This window comes from Myodes glareolus, chromosome 14 (genome assembly GCF_982192425.1).
Source record: "Myodes glareolus chromosome 14, mMyoGla1.1, whole genome shotgun sequence".
NCBI lineage: Eukaryota > Metazoa > Chordata > Mammalia > Rodentia > Cricetidae > Myodes > Myodes glareolus.
The window spans coordinates 17,048,046-17,061,471 of record NC_142039.1 but is presented as its reverse complement, the minus strand read 5'-3'; the positions used below and the strand labels follow the sequence as shown (position 1 = coordinate 17,061,471).

The 13,426-nt window shown below is 43.2% G+C and overlaps 1 protein-coding gene across 1 annotated transcript in view; it reads right to left on the bottom strand.

The window, feature by feature from the left end:
• Positions 1-13,426, bottom strand: part of Ccdc3 (coiled-coil domain containing 3) — a 97,878-nt gene that overhangs the window by 27,577 nt on the left and 56,875 nt on the right. The gene's annotated exons all lie outside the window — the stretch shown is intronic.

The window sequence follows — 13,426 nt, the reverse complement described above, 5'->3', positions numbered from 1 at the left end:
GTTAGAATCATCTGGAGCAGAAACTTCTTTTTCTGTTTTTTTCAATTTCAAGTGGAATTCATCTACATGTCAAAAGCACTAATAAGATATGGAGGCTTTATCCATCCCAGACTGCAGGGCCCCATCCACAAAGCTAACCACAATGGAGAGGGACTTCAGGGCCCCTCTCTAGGTACCTAAGAGATGAACATTGCCAAGTCATAAGCAACTCGCCTAAGTGTCTTCTGGAGACATGTTAGGGCATATGGGAAATGCCAAGAAATGCAGGTGTGTGCACACAGGGCTTCACTGTGTTCAGACCCAGTCGAGTGGACGGCATAGCAGCATAGTCCAAACAAAGCTGAGTGTAGACATGCCGAGGGTTTTGAGAAGGTAGTTGTGACAGCTGTGGCTGAGGATGCGGATGCCTAGTCAGATGGTATCACAGGGAAGAGCTCTTGATAACAAACATAAACTCTGATCTCTCAGAGAGCTCAGAAAGCTAAAGCTATGGAAAGAAAAAAAGCTCACAGGGGTCCAGGCACAGGAAGGAATTGCCATAAAGTGTATGAGACACAGAGAAGCAAACAGGAGGTCCTTTTTCTTAGTAGTTTTCTATTAAATCCTTCCTAGCCCCTTTTCTGAACTGTAGTTCTTGAGATCTTGATGTGTCCATCAGTGAGGTCCTGGTTTGCTCTCTTGCTGTGATAAACACCACACCTGAAGGCAGGTCGGGGTAGCAAGGTTTACTTGGCTTACGGGTTACAGTCCAACATGGAGGGAAGTCAGGGCAGGAAACCAGAGCTAGGAACTGAAGTAGAGACCGGGGAGGGATTATGCTTATTGGCTTGTTCTTAGGTTAATATTCAGCTACCTTCTTAAATAGCCCAGGTTCACCTTCCTAGGGATGGTACATCCAAAGTAGGTTTGTCATCAATCACCTATGGAGAAAATGTCCCACAGACATGCCCCCAGGCCAGACTAACGTTACTCTTCCAAGGCGTTCAAGTTGACAACCAAGATTAGATATCACACGAACTGAAGAAATGAACACAAGCCAACTCATTGCTAGTAAGTCATCATGCCCCTTGACAGAGCGGAACTCAACCATTAAAGCCATGATATCAGTAAGCTCCTTTCTACGGCTCTCTGTGGAGATGACTATCTAAAGGTGACTGATGCGTCAGCCCGGCTGTGAGAACTTGCATGATAGGTTTTGCAGAGGCCTCTGTTGAAGGAAGATGTGAAGAGCCCAGGTCTTCTGCTCTCACTACACCATCCCTCAGCAACTGTGACATGTCGGAGCAAGTCATTCTCAGTTGGCAAGAGGATCTTGCTCCAGGGAAGACACACATACTCTTCCAGAATCCACAGTGATGGGACAAGCAGATTTCCATCCCATGACCACTGCTGCAAAAGGGGTACTTGTGACTCCGGGGAGTAGAGCTCTAGCAGTCCCTGGGGGTGAAGATCGAAGCCCATTGGGGCCATCTGGCAGAAAGACAATACTAGAGGACAATGACAGATTTGCTTTCTGCTGAATTTCACTTTTAACCCTGACATGTTAATGCCTGTGTTCTGACAATCTGCCTCTGACTTTTCCTTAAGGTCAAAATGACCTTAAAGAGCCAAGGGCTGCTATCCCCAGGAGGCTGTGGGGATTCTGCAACCCTCCTGGTGAAGCCCACGTCCTGATGTTGACGGATGACAACGCTCACACAGACACCAGTTAAGGACCCTGGGGAACAGAGCTCATTCCCTCTGCCATAGATTTTCTGTTACTCTCAGCCACATGCTATCGATCCCCAGAGTGACCACCTTCACCCTGAGTGGCTCCCTAGAGCCAGTTTCTACGCCTTCTCCCATGGTCCATCAGGGTCCAAGTTGACTTAAGGTTGAGTCCATTTAAAATAACCCAACACTATTGGATCCTGAGGAATCCTTAACTTCTTGGTCATGCTTCTCATATTTAAATGTATGCAGTGATGCCAGTCTAATAGAATAAGGAGAATATTATATATGGAAATGAAAAGGACAGGCCTTTGAAAATTGTAAAAGCCATGAAAGCAAAATAAGGGCCTGGTGCTGTGGCTCTGTCGTGAAGAATACTTGCTGCTCTGACAAAGAACCTAGGTGCAGGTCTCTGGATCCACATGGCAGCTCACAACAACCAGCAACTACACCTTCAGGGGATCTGACACCCTCTCTGCCTTCCTCAGACACATGCATGCATATACACCATACATTCACAGACTCATACATACACCCGTATATAAAATAAATTAGAAATGAGGAAATTGAAGTGGCTGCAAGGAGACACAATATTCTTGGGGACACAAGAATAGAGAAAGGGGTTTCTAGTTTGAAGCAGACAGTGGGGAAAATGGAATCAGGGTCCCAGATTCTATTCCAAGTATCCCAGATCAAGTCTCAAGCTCTCTAAGTAGCTTGAGATGACCTTGAACTTGTGATGCTCCTGCCTCTACCTCTCCAGTTTTTCGATATTGAACATTATATCACAATGTCCAGGACTAGGAATGGAATCCTGGGCTTCAACATACTATACAAGGGCTCAACCAGCTAAGCTACATTCCCAACTCTGAAATTCCTGTGACCAGATGAACGAGCATTAGAAAACAGTTCACAAGCAGAATGTGGGAAACGACATTAATAGTTACCTTGCAGAGTGAAATGACAGCTCTTGAACAAATATAATAGGAGATAATTTCAGATTTTCCCAGTTTCCCATTGCGGCAGAAGTAGAATATGACATCAGTCAGTCCTCGCACTACACTCAATTTCAGCCAATCCATTTTTACCACGTACATCTCTAATCATTTCAGAAAGGAGCTCAGGGCAAGAAATTATAAGGTTTCTCCGTGGAACGATGTAACACTCCTCAGTTTCTTTTCTGTTTGGTGGTAAGAGGTCATTGACTTTCAATGGATCAGAGATCTTACACGTCTCTCACAAGACATTTAACAGATGAAGACATCTGACAGGGATGAGTCCAGTCACACAGCGTTTCCAGGGAACATGCTGCCTAATTTCTGCTGAGGAACATTGTGAACTCTGGGAAATGCTCTTCCCTGATGACTGGCATGGGAGTTCTCTGTTTAATGGTCCTCTGCTCTAGTAGTGGAGGTTAATATGGCATTTGGGGATGGGATGGTGTGTTCAAGTGTGCAGTAGAAACCTCTCTTGTGCATTTGACAACTGCTGTGGCAGAGGGTGCTACAGCTCAACTCACACTGTGTGCAAGAATAATGTCTCTCAGTTGGTGGATTCTGTTCCCCAGTGGACATTTGACAGCGCCCAGAGATTACTCGTCATGTCTTGGAGATGACGTTCCTGGCATCAGAAGGTTGAGATCTCAGGTGCTGTTTACCTTCTGAAGTGCCAGGCAGCCTCCTACGACAAACAATCTTCCATCCTGAGATTTTACTAGTTTTACTTTTCTTTTGAGCCAGTGTCGCATGTTCGCCAGGCTAATCTGGACTTTGCTCTGTAGCCAAGGCTGACCTTGACTTCTGAATCCTCCTGCCTCCCCCTTGCAATAGTGGGATTACAGCATCCACTACCACAGTAGGCTCATCTTTCTTGAGACATCAATAGTTCTGAGGGTGAGAAACCTATTCTGAAGCCATAGCTAGAGAACAAAACAAGGCGGAGAGAGCCCTTGAGGATGACGCGTGCCTCAGTAACTGGACTTGTGTAAGATGTGTCTGGCTTAGGTTACTTATGGACATGAGCAGAGATCGATTCAAAGCTCTGTTAAGTATGCCACCTGGAGGGAGGATGATCTGCCCGTCAATGCATAAATAAAGAATCACATTGGCTTCTAGCTATGAACAATGTAGGAAAGCCACAGTGGAATGCGACTCAATCCCCGCCTAGCTTCATTGCCTCCTTAATAGATGCTGGAGGCTGAAAAACTCTATTGTCAAGATTTCCCTGCAGTGGTTATATTGAAAAGGTTAGATTTAAAAGGCAAACAGTCTGGTGCAGATAAGCCAGCTGTTGCTCCCCCATGCAGCCGTGTTTGGCCTCCCGGCAGACGCTTTTTGGCAGAGATACCGGTTCCTTTAGTAGAACGTGTCTGTGGCATTCGGAGAGCTATCATGTCCCTCTAGCAGTTTTAGAAGAGTAAACTTCTCTATTTTCAACTCTTTTCTGCTTAAAATGCCTAGAATAACTTACCATTTCTTATAACAGACCGTGATGGGCTTAACCAGGAGAGCCATAAATCCACAGTCTAAGAGTTAGGTCGCGTGCAAGTGTTTTCTCTGTGCAGGAGCCCTCATTCTGGATTCCTTACCACCTAAGGGATTTGTGGACACTTTCCAGAGGCTAGCTTATTGAGCTACTCTAGTTTTGAAATTATCAGTTTTGAAAATATCTATTTTCTAGAGCAGCTTTGGGTTCATAGCAAAACTGAACAGAAAAAGTAGAGACAATTCTCATATACGTCCTGTCTACACATACGCACACAGTCCCCCATCATAGGCGTCCACTGACACATCCTTACCCAACATCTGTAGCTCGTGTTCGGGTTCAGTCTTGGTTTCCTATGTTGTGAGTCTTGGTAGATGTATAGGACCATTGAGGATCATGTTACCTATTTCTACGGACCTGAAAATCCTCCACACTCCTCCTATTCATTCCTCCTCCCTACTAATCCTGGAAACTAACAGCCTTTGGTCTTTTCCAGAATGTCAAATAGGACAGCTCAGGTTTTAACAGTTGTGAATTCACTATATCTACCTAAATGTTTGGTTTGAGTGTACCTAAGTTCTCCGCTTATTAGATAACAAGGAGCATGTTCCCAGATCTCCTGGCAAGAGTATGTTTATTTTGATAATTAAGCAGCTGCCAAAGCAGTTGTACCACGTTGCATTCCCGCCGACAGTGATTTTGAGTTTGTGTTGCTCACTACTTTCACGGCTATCTATGGCAATGACCATCTCTGTATGGGCTTATTTGTCTCTGGTAGGTTTTCAGATCTGCTGTCTATATTTAAATCATGTCACTTTCTTATTAATGTTTTGAGGGTTGTATCTTCTAGATAATTCTTTTTTCAGATATGTGGGCCACAAGTATTTCCTCCCAGTTCATGGCTCACCTTGGTTTCCTGACTTATCTATCTATCTATCTATCTATCTATCTATCTATCTATCTATCTATCTATCTATTTAGAATTTCCACCTCCTCCCCACCTTTCATTTCCCTCCCACTCCCATCACTCCCACTCCCACTCCCTTTCCAGTCCTAAGAGCAGTCAGGGTTCCCTGCCTCGTGGGAAGTCCAAGGTCCTCCCCCCTCCATCCAGGTCTAGGAAGGTGAGCATTCAAACAAACCAGGCTCCCACAAAGCCAGTCCATGCAGTAGAATCAAAACCCAATGCCATTGTCCTTGGCTTCTCAGTCAGGCCTCACTGACAGCCACATTCAGAGAGTCCCTGACATCTTTTGCAAGTAACTTATTTTCATTTTAAAGAAGCCCAGCTTATCTACTGTTTCTTTTACAAATCACATATCTGTGTATCTTTTATCTCCCTCTCTATTGCAGCAGTTAACCCTTTATTATTTTGAGGTATATTATGGTACAAAATAATGGGTTTCATTTTAGCTCAATATACTGTCCCCTTTTATCCTGTCTTCTGTGATGCCACCATGTTGGTCCTGTTTTCCCTCCCTTCAATTTTTGTCTTATCTTTTAAAGGGTAGATTCCACCGATGACATTAAACATGTTGTTTGTGGTTATGAGCCTGACTTAATTTAACGTGATGATCTGCTATTACATCCATGTTCCTGAAAAACGATGCACTTACTGATGATATATACACATACTACATATATATACCTATACCATATTTTCTTTATTCATCTTTTAATGGTGTCCATCAGCTAATTCCAAAGCGTGCCCACTATGGGAAACTGCTACAACAAATATGGATGTGCAGCTGCTGTGTGCTGCTAGAGTTCCCTCAGGTGTACAGAACGGCACGGCTGCACTGGCTTACACGTCTCCTTGCAGGGAAGGTCTTCCCTATCACACAGGATTCCCACATCCTTGTAAAGACTTGCTGTTCTCTTGACTGCTTGGTGGGCATCATTTACTCTGACTGGGATAAGATGCAATTTTGATTTATAATTTATGTATTTGATGGCTAAGGACACTGAACACTTTCAAACATTTATCGGCCATGTGTATTCTTTTAATACTTGCCTGATTCCATTACTTATTTATTGGATTGTTTGGGGGCTGTGGGGTTTGTCTAGGAATGGCCCACATAGGCTCATATATTTGAATGTTTGGTCATTAGGGAGCAGTGCTGCTTGACAGGATTAGGAGATGTGGCTTTGTTGGAGGAAGTATGTCACTGGGGGATGGGCTTTGGGGTTTCAGAAGCCCAAGTCAAGCCCAGTCTTTCTCTCTCTCTCTCTCTCTCTCTCTCTCTCTCTCTCTCTCTCTCCAAATCCAAATTTGGAACTCTCAGTTACCTCTCCAGCACCATGTCTGCCTGCCACCATGCTTCCTGCCATGATGACAATGGGCTAAACCTCGGAACTGTAAGTCACCCCTCATTAAATGCTTTCCTTTATAAGAGTTGCCATGGTCATGGTGTCTCTGTACAGCAATAGAAGCCCTAAGACACGAGGACTGGCATTAAAGACATCCACCACCAGGTAAGGTCATATGTGTTCCTTTCATTCTTTGTTCTATTTTGTGTTTTCTTCCATACTTTTTGTGAGCTTAATCTGAGCATGTCATATGATTTCATTTTCTTGCCTAACATATCAATTTTAAGTTTACAGGTATGAGGACATCAGAACAAAATAATTCTCAACCCCATCTCCTGTACTATTGCCTTTATTAATTTCACTGTAGATAACATATGTGTATGTGTGTGGGTACTCAACTGAGCACACTAAGAATAGGATCAACGCTTTTATTCTACCTCCATTTACTAATTCTCTGATATGTGTCCTTTTTTCATCAAAATACAAGTGTCTTCCCTACGCATTCTGAGGAAGTCCAATTTTCCTTCATTTTGAAGGCTAATTCCACAAGGCAGAAAATTCTTACTTGGTTGTTTCTTTAATCTCCTAAACATTTCACCCCACCATCTTCTTTCTTGCTCCCATGTTGATAAGGATGCTCTTTTGTGAGGAGAGAGAAAGTCTGGCTAGCTTTAAGATATGTTATTTGATTTTCTAAAATTTGGATATAATATGCCCAGGTGTTTTGGCATTCATCCGATCTAATGCTGCCCACACTTCCTGGGTCCATGGATTGGTGGTTAGCTTAGGAAATTCTCTGTGGTAATTGCTCCAAATATTTCTCCGAACTCCTCCTGCTGTCCCCTTATTTATGCTACACGTCTTGTAGTAACTCATGAGGACTGTGCTACTCTATAACCTCCTGCCTCTCTGCTCCTTGCTTTTCAATGGAAGCATCTATTGTCTTCTTCCCTTACTTATGACCAGTCTACCAATGACTCCATAAAAGGCCTCCTGTATTTAGTGATCTCCATCTCTTTTGCTTTGGGACGGGTTTCATCTTCTGCCTCTACCTGACCTGGAGCTCACAGCGGAAACACACGTCACCTGCCTTGATCTCCACAATTCATTTCAGATTCTTCAATGTTTCTACCCCTCCGTTTAAACTATCCATCTATCCTTATGTATCATCTGATTTTCCACTGAAGCATATTAATTATGGCTATTAAAAATTCCTGTCCTAAAGTCAATGTTCCTGCCATACTAGATTTCCATTGTGAAGCATGTTTATCTTTTTCACTTTTGCTATGTGAGGAAGGTTTTTGTTGAAAATCTGGCATAAGTAAAGAAAATGTGGCACTACCCAGACCTTAGTAACAAGGACAGTGGGTCAGATGACACTTTATGAGAAGCAGTATTGGGCCTCCATCTTTTAGAGAGCTTGTGACCTTCACACATACTTCTTAGTGTCCCCTTCTTATTAGATGAACTAGGATGGCTGGAGTGAGATGGAATTGGGTATTTTATGCAGAATATATGGAATATTATAGTCCAGTCCTTTCTTTTCTCCTCGGTTGGCTGGGCTCTGGTGACACAGATTTTCCTGATTGAAGACATCTGGTCCCTTTCAAAATGTTGCCTTTTGGGCTGGAGAGATGGCTGAGTGGTTAAGAGTTCTCACTGCTCTCCCCAAGAACCTAGGTGTGGTTCCAAGCACCCATGTTGAGTGGCTCATAACTGTGCTACTCTAAGCTCATAACTCATAACTGTAACTCCAAGTCCAGGGGACCAGACACCCTCTTCTGGCTTCAACATCCACCCACACAAATGTGGTGTACACACACACACACACACACACACACACACACACACACACACACTTTCCAGAGAAACAAAACAAGAGGGAACATGTTCAATATACCTGTAAGAATATAAAATGATACCTTTTTTTTTAACTCCCTATGTCAGAAATGAAGGGATCTTTATTTCAATATTCACTATGGGAACCTAACAGCAAACTCACAAAATGACTAGTGGAAAAAGTGCCCTGGAATTTTTGTCTCTCAGACTTGTGTGTTCTGAATCCATGGAATTTTTCTCAGCAGAGTACTGTCATTCTGACTCTGGTGCTGGCTTCTGTGAACATGTGTGCTCCAGTGAGCTATGAATCTTGCATTTAGCTTTCTCCAACTGTGGATGCAATAATTTGATCTGTGACCTTCTGCGGTGGATCTTAGAAGGGTTCTTGAATTTAATGTCTTTCCCCCCCAGTCCTTTATTTGTTGTTTGACTGGAATTGTAACCTCTATGTAAAGATGAATTGTAACTAAGCGTGGGTTACATCCCTATTAATCTCTGAAGTTAAAGATGAGTTTAATGTATTTTGTAGACACATAAGAATGCTCACACAGTCGTAGGAGGCATTTTCTCAATTGTAATTCCCTTTTCTCAGGTGACTTGAGATTCTGTCAAGTTGACAAAAAACTAGCCAGCATGTAATCTATAATTCTGAAAAGGGGTCCATAGGTTCACCAGACTCTGGAAGAGCTCCAATGGAAAGAAAATGTTAAAAAGCCAATGTGATAGGGATAGAGCATGGCACCCACTTGATAGTGAGCCACCATGCTAAGAGAGAACATGTATATTTTCCTCATCCAAATGGAAGACCACCTTTGGACCCTTGGATTGGGTCCTTTTCTGATATCCTTGCAACTTTGCCTCCGGGGTTTCAGTTAAGCTGTGGCATCAACAATTCCTCATCCGTGGTCATTATTCACCTTAGCTCCTTCTGTTGCCCATCCTTTTTCTTTCCTCCAATGCAAATGTTCTTGTATGTTCTTGTACTTTTACTACTGTGGCATCAACAGTTCCTCATCCGTGGCCATTATTCACATATTTGTTCCTTCTGCTGCCCATTCTTTTTCTTCCCTCCCATGCAAATGTTCTTGTACACTCTTATACTTTTACCCAGTCTCCCCAAATTCCTGGAACTTTGCAGGACACAAAGTGAGTCTCCAAACATCTTCAGCTTTGTGTGGAGCATGCTCCTTCCATCTACTTCCTTGAAATATGCCTGGCTCTTTTCCAAGAACAAAACTTTTTAGCCCATCGGGATTCAGGGCTGTGGGGAAGAGTTAGTAGTGTCCTTCTCCGACAACAGAGTTTTTACTCAATTCCTCCTGCACCCACATAAGCTTGATCTTTGGGACCTGGTCCATCTGCTTGCATTACAAGCTGCACCTCTTTATTCTGCCACGTACTGGCCTTCTGATTAGCAGCCCACACTTGTCAATGTTCTTATTATCCAGGCCCCACATTTTTCTCCCAAGCCTTTTTATCCTGCTGACCCTGACATAGCAACCATATGGATGGTGTACCCAAAGATCTCGTCTCCAGTGACCTTCATCCACATATTGCTTTAGGTCCCTTTTTCAGGTGATACCGGTACTGTTTAAGATGGAATACTGCATGCAATTAAACATTTTATCCATTCTGCCCATGGCGTTCTAGAGGAAGTGTGGTTTAGAATGAAGATCTGGGGTTTTTGATGCCAGGACGCTTAGGTACAAAAACCCAAGCGCTGTCATCAATTAGCTAGGAAATCATAAACAGGTTTACTTGGTTGTTCTATGCCCCTAGGTTTTAAGTCTCAACATTATCCTAAGAGTTATAGTTGAGCTGGTACGTGCAAAGCATTCAGCATAGCGTCTGAACATAAAGCATTCAGTATTCCAATGCCATCTTTCCAGATCCCTTATCCATCACTGTCGTTGCTACATTAACCTTCTGATGATTCTAGTCTCCTGATAGATTTTTCTCTAGAAGTTTCCGTGTGCTCATGTCTTCACTTCCTTTTGTGTTCAGACAAATTGTCTTTTACTGTGTTTGTTTGGAGAGTGAATCAATGACATTTTCAACTACTCTATCTTCTTGCCTTCTTGCCCTGCCAATACACCGGGTCACACCTAGCTAGAGATCTATCTTCAGTCCTACCCTTCGGGTGTCCATGGTTTCCACTATACACACTTTTTTCTGATGGTACCTCTGCCCAGCCATCCCTTTGCTTATCACAAGTCAATTCTTCCCATTCTTCACAGCGGTGCTGTCTTTCCTTTAATATCCCCCCACTACCATCTTTCTTCAGTCTTGCAAGATGACCTTGATACTGATAGTATACAAAAATAAAGAGGATCCTAATGAGAAACTTCCAACTCCACTCCTTATTCCTTGGACATATCTCCAGCCTGTACCCTGCACTCGGATGGAAAAGAAGTCCTTCTTTTGAGTTAGGTAAATCCTTGCTCCTGTGCTTTAACTTAAATCCAACTTGAAGCTACATGAAAGGGAAGTCCTATGTTTCACCACAGGTATTGTATTTAATAATTTGTAGAGATGGATGGGTTGACTTTGCCTAGATGTCAGCTGACCTGTACGAATAAAGTGGATACTCCGAGAAAGTCCTCCCATGAGAAGACCAAATAGAAAAATGGCACAGTGATCTTGATAAAGTCATCGTAACATCTTAGAGGGTGATGAAATCATAGCCTAGACAATTCTATTAAGAAAAAGCAAACCACCCAAGCCTGCTGACGCTCAGCTTAATCCCAGCTCTAGAATGGCTGAAGCAGGATACCTGCTGTGAGTTCAAAGCCAGTCTCAGCTACATAGCGTGATCCCGATTTGTTTCAATCCTTTTTATAACCAAGTACCTACTAGAAATAATAATTTCTTGACTCGTTCTAAAAATTTCCTAGACAACAAATTGTTAAGTATTTATTCATCAAAGGGTTAGAGGACTTCAAAGGAGGCACAGCTGGCCAGATGGATGGATGGAATGCCCACTGCAGGGCCTTCACTGTTTCTAATTGGACTCCTGTGTTGATAGTGGACCTGAATGCCTGAGACAGGCTGATTTTCCTGGCAAAGCACAAAAAGCTGATAGTGGAGATTTTAGGAAAGAAAATGGCTCTAAGTACATCAGACTATTTCAGTTATGGTGTCCTATCCCTCCGCTCCCCACCCCCACCAGCAATCCTCAGAAAGAAAAGGTATCTAGCAAAAGGATAGTTGAAATGGGTCTTTTTCCTCTATGCCTAGTTTACCTTTCTTCCTGGGAATGTGGCGTTATCATTGGGAAATGCAATGCGGGGATGGCTGCTCCAGGAGACTGTAATGGAAGGGTCTGGAAGAATGTCAGTTTCATGACCCTGTGGGATGTAAGTAAATATCACACAGTGGAGGAGCTTAGCTGGAACACCAGTGAAATCTAGTGATGGAAGAGCCGTCTATAGACACAGCCTTGGGGGATCCAAAGGCCCCCTAGTCAAAGGGAGATGAGGGTGGGTTTTTATCAGAAAGAAAGTTGGATGCAGCATCTCATGCATCTGAACCCAAGACCTCAGCTATGAACCAGTTGCGTGATTGCCTAGTCTCCGCCTCAAAGAGCCTTGCCTTTGAGCGAGATTCATTTCCTGTATTTGTTGGAAGAAATACGATAAATAATAAATAAAATAAAGGTGAGCTGTTTTCTCCTCTCTCTCGCCTTCTGCCTATAAGGAGCAGTGGCAGGCTCTCTCGCTGAAGTAATTGGCCATAGTAATTGCTAAGTCTTTTATTGCTTAAGGAAACTGAGCCCTCACTATTAAAGATCTAAGTTTTTCTATAACTAGAGTGTATTTATCTATGAACTCAGATTAAGTATTGCCTTACAGTGACCTTTGACCCTATATTAAGCAAATGCCTACAACCTCCCCGAATCAAACTCTGAATTAAAACCTTTTCACCTCATTCTTAGCTTTGAGTTTCCCAATAGTCCTCTATAACACTTGAATAATTATGTTCTCCCTTTTTCTAAGTGCACATGCCTATAATCTTAGCTCTTGGGAGGTGGTAGCAGAAGAATCAGGAGTTCTAGTTTATTCTTGGCTAAACAAGTTAGAGGCTAGGCTGGGGCACATCAGACTTTGTCTCCACAAACAAAACAGGGATGTTAAATTAATTAATCCTATCAAACATTAATAGTAAGTTTAGTGAACTTAATCATATGAGCTTGGTATTGATGTCCTCTGTTAACTGCATAAAATTCCCGGAATAATGCTAACACTGCTGGTTTAGCTATTGTCTTATTAGAGTTTCAATCGCTGTGATAAAAGACCATGACCAGCAACTTAGAGCCTACAGCCTGTAGTCTTATTACCTAGGGCAGCCAAGGCAGGAACTGAAGGCAGGAACTGCTGCACGGCAGCCGAATGCTGCCGACTAGATTGCTCAGCCTGCTTTTGTGTAATACCCTGGACCACCAGCCCAGGGGTAGCACTGCCCGTGGTGAGACAGGCCTCCTGCATCCATGAAGAAAATGTAGCACAGCTTTGCCCTTAAGCCAATATGGTGGAGACATTTTCTCAGTTGAGGTCCCCTCTTTCCAAACGGCCCTAGCTTGTGTCAAATTGACATAAAACTAGCCAGTACAGCTATTACTTTAAAAATGTTGTTGTGCAAACAGTGAAATTTCCATTTCATTTGCATTATAATGGTTTTTCCAATCAACACAATTTTAAGTGCCGTCTGTTACGCCAAGGCTTTTCTGACAGATACTGGACACAGCCATCCAGCACATGTTCACAGGACAGGCTATTAAAAGTGTAAGCTACTGAGAACCGGAAGACCACACTGCTGCAGTGTTTCCAGAACTCTAGTGAAGAATACCCGTACAACAAATGACTCAGAGCATGCTACCCTAAGCCAGCTGATGATAAACCCACTCTATAACCAACCCCGTGCGTCTTATGGAGAGCAGCAAATTGACGCTCACCATGGCATAAGTGCAGTGTTCAGCATAGATTGAGTATGAAAGGCCACCAACTGATGACCGCCAGTCTTTTCATGACATCAAACCTGGAGGTCGGGTCTCTAGGAAACCAGAGAAACATGGCCCTCCTACCAG